A 4524-nucleotide genomic window follows, 5' to 3' on the forward strand; every position below is an offset into this window, starting at 1 on the left:
TATATATATATATATATATATATATATATATATATATATATATACCTGTGCGCGCGCACCTAGCTGTACTGCTCCCAAGTTTGTGCCCATGCGTTTGCGTCAACTTTGGAGGATAGATACAGCATGTGCGAGAGAAGAGAAGTTGTTTTTGTTTCCGAATTGAAGTCGTGCAATCGTTCAATTTTTTTTTACTAATTATGCTTGTAAATGATGTAGAATGGTTTGAAACGAAAAAATACGACGTTTGACCACCCCGTGTGTTTTTTTTTTTTTTTTTCCCGAGGTCTTGAGANGATACAGCATGTGCGAGAGAAGAGAAGTTGTTTTTGTTTCCGAATTGAAGTCGTGCAATCGTTCAATTTTTTTTTACTAATTATGCTTGTAAATGATGTAGAATGGTTTGAAACGAAAAAATACGACGTTTGACCACCCCGTGTGTTTTTTTTTTTTTTTTTCCCGAGGTCTTGAGACAAATGTTCCTGTCCGCACGATAGTGAGGCAACAGCATAACACTTGCGATAACTAGTGTCGTGCTGCTGCCACACCCTGTGTGGGGCCCGCACCCACTAAACCACTTGACCCCGCTCATCCTTGACCGTTCTTTCCCTCGCGGCACCACCGTTAAGTATTACTTCGCAAGGGAGGTCACAGCTATTGGCTCTTCCTCTTTCCGGCCTAATGTACGTCCTCCTAGCCTACTAAGTTCTTGGGTATAGGTAGGAGGTTCCAGTAGGTTCTCCGTCTAAGGTGCGGCTCTGCGCTCGCGTTCCTCTTTTCTGAGCTCTTTCATGACTTCAGCCGCAAAATGGCTCGTCGCGTCCCAGACTGCCTGCGATGATAGTAAAGCATCCATCAGATTTTCAGACAATACTTCCCTTCCAAGTGAAGATGCCCAGGTACGCCTTGTCTCGCTGAAACGAGGGCATACGAAAAACACGTGCTCCTCCGCATCTTCATCCACGTCGGTGCAGGTTGGGCATTTCGAGGAATCTTCATATTTTAATTTATGAAGATACGCTCTAAAGCACCCGTGCCCCGTAAGCATCTGCGTTAGGTAGTTGTTCACCTCTCCGTGGTTTCGATTTAGCCAGACATTCATCTTGGGGATCAGACGATAGGTCCATCTCCCTTTGGTGGAGTTGTCCCACTTCCGCAGGCTGTTCCGCCTCTCTTCCAGCGTCAGCTCCTCGGGACTCAGCGCTTCGGATCTCCTACGTTTGTACAAAACCTTTCGCTCCTCAGCCAGTATTTCTATCGGCAGCATTCCTGTGATGATACACACCGCGTCCTCAGAAACTGTCCGATATGCACTTGCAACTCTAAGGGCACTCAGTCGGTAGACTGNCCTTCCGCTCCTCAGCCATTATTTCTATCGGCAGCATTCCTGTGATGACACACACCGCGTCCTCAGAAACTGTCTGATATGCACTTGCAACTCTAAGGGCACTCAGTCGGTAGACTGGTGCGATCTTACGTCGCGCTTCCTGCAACTGGAATACCTCTCCCCAAATGGGAATACCATATGTGAGCACCGAAGTAATCACTGAAGACAACAGTGCCCGTCTTCTTTGCTTGGGTCCCCCGATGTTAGGCATGAGGCGTGATAAGGTGGATCTAACGCCAAATGCCTTGGCCCCCACATGCTCTGCTTGCTGCTTGAACTTCAGTCGTGCATCGATCATCACCCCCAGGTATCGAATGAATGGCTGAGAGGTGATTTCACAAGACCCGACTTGCAGTGTGATCGTCTCGATCTTCTTCCTACTGGTGATCAATACGGCTTCCGTCGTATGCCCCGCCAGGTCCAGTCCAACAGAGTCCATCCAACAGCGGATCGTTTCAAACGTTGTACTGAAGACACGATTCATTTCCTCCAGGTACTTCCCGACGATGACTACGGCCACGTCATCTGCGAATGCTACGAGCTCGGTCCTCCGCGGCATTTTCAGCTTCAGCAGCCCGTCGTACATGATGTTCCATAGTGAAGGACCCAGCACCGAGCCTTGGGATACCCCTCCCGTGACTTCATACTGCTTGGGACCACACTCCGTGTCGTACTTGAGGATCCTCCCGGTGAAATAGCTGTCAACCATCCTCCGCAAGAATCCTGGCACGTCCAATTTGGCAAAAGCCTCCATGATGCAGTCCCAACGGGCTGAGTTGAAGGCATTCTTGATGTCCAGTGTTACTACTAGGCAGTACTCCTTAGTGCCATTGAGCCATCATTCCCCTGAAATCGCTCTCCTGCCGGTATCAACAACAAGGTTGATGGCATCCAATGTGGATCGACCTTTCCGGAAACCATATTGATTTTCGGCTAGCAATGGCTCAACAGCTGCTTCTATTCTCTGATGGATTAATACGCTCGAGGATCTTACCGGCTGTGTCGATCATGCAGAGAGGACGGTATGATGAAGGTTCGTCCGGCAGCTTGTTCCCTTTTGGGAGCAAAACCAGCCTCTGCTGCTTCCACATGGCAGAAAATATGTCTTCTTTGAAGCACTCGTTATAGACGTCTAGAAACTGCTCTGGCATCGCTTGGATTGTTGATTTCAGCGCAATGTTGGGGATACCGTCCGGGCCAAGGGCCTTGGTGTTACCCACTCGCATGTAGGCCTCCGTCAACTCTTCCCTTGTGATTTTCGCTACGATCTCATCCTCCTGTTGTCGGACGGGACGGTGAAAATCTTCAAACGAATTATATTCACTGTTTCAGACAAGGTTTGGAGATATTTGCATTTGTGTTTTTTGTTTTAAATCATCGTGCGCTCTCCCACTTCCGCAAAAATCGAGATATCAACTCGTCTCATTTTACAGTTGATATGGCGTCCTATAATACGTGTGAAATTCGACATAGAAATCTGAGGTTTTGCCTACTAATTAGTATTATTGAGTGATATTTATATTTACAATTTCATGTACATCCTGGCATACAACAAATTATTTTAAAAAAACATTTTTTTATCCAAAAAATTATCATGAGTTGAGATTCGATAATGATGAACAAGCCATTCATAAGTCCGCGATTAATGTATTGATGGCGAGACAACATTTAAATTTATCAATTCATATTTATGAAAGAAAGTTTTCTTAATCAAAAAAATGTTTGATTAAGGCCCGGGTGTACTCCCTTCCGAACGTTATCTAGATTGTTTTCTGTTTGATTTTTTCATCTACAAAGCCGTGCAATTTTAATTTGATTTTCTATCACTCAGAGATCCCCAAAAATTATGTTTGTATATTTAAAAAAAAATGGAAAAAATTTGGAACGGTTTCAACGAGCTTTTGTGATAAATATTGAGAAATGAGTGAATTGAGGGAGAAATTAGGAATGCGTAATTACTACGGAAAATGGCGGTCAGTCAATCGTCAACATGAGGGAAGGGAGGATGAAACGACAAATCTCCCAATACTACGCACATACTTAATTAATTCCAAAAACGCTGTTTGAAAAAATTTGGAATATTTTTATGAATTTTTAAGGCTCACAGCAGAGATTATAGGGGAGATTCGAAGGGCTGGGCAAGCCGTGATGAGTATCCCAACGACGATGAGGGAAACCTTCCAGTTTTGAACGCCGACTGACCCCGGAATTATGCCATCAATATGAAAGTCAACTTTTTCTCCCTTAAATGAGACGGAGAAAAAGGGACGAACGCCAATCGATTGAGAATTGAATTCTCAATGAAATGACACCGGTTCCATTCCTAAACCTCAATTAGAAGAGGAGAAATACATTTTCGCAGCACGGAGTGACTGCGGACAAGTTCTCCCCATTAAAAAATTCATTTCTCCCCCCCTAATTGAGATGAAGGAATGAAACCAACGCCTATCATTCAAAAATTAAATCCTCAATAAATGATACCGATTTCATTCCTTAATATCAATCCACTTTTAAAAAAAGCATGTAACGTTTTTTGTCAGTGTTTTCTGCGGCATAGGTAAGCTATTCATATGAAAGTATATATATATATATAATATTATATATATATTATATATATATATACTTTCATTATATATATATATATATAATGAAAGTATATATATATATATAATATTATATATATATTATATATATATATACTTTCATTATATATATATATATATAATGAAAGTATATATATATATAATATTATATATATAATATTATATATATATTATATATATATACTTTCATTATATATATATATATATAATATTATATATATAATATTATATATATATATATACTTTCATTATTTATACAAATATGTATTTGGCGAATTTTAACCATGAAGAATTAAAGAATAGAATTCTCTTGCATGAGCTCAAGAGGTACTTTTAAAATGTATCGTGGTATCTAGACGATGGAATTATTTAAAAATTATTTGAATTATGCGCTCTTCAATTTTCATGTATGGTGTGGATTTTTGTTTGTTCTCATGCAGCTGTTTTATTTTCATGTAGTTGTTTTTTCTTTTTCAATTTTGACAGCTGTATGTCAAATCTGTGGAGAATTGAGAGTAAATTTCAATGATTTAATAA

This window comes from Diachasma alloeum, unplaced genomic scaffold (assembly GCF_001412515.2).
Source record: "Diachasma alloeum isolate Michigan unplaced genomic scaffold, Dall2.0 Dall_scaffold_00977, whole genome shotgun sequence".
NCBI classification, from domain to species: domain Eukaryota; kingdom Metazoa; phylum Arthropoda; class Insecta; order Hymenoptera; family Braconidae; genus Diachasma; species Diachasma alloeum.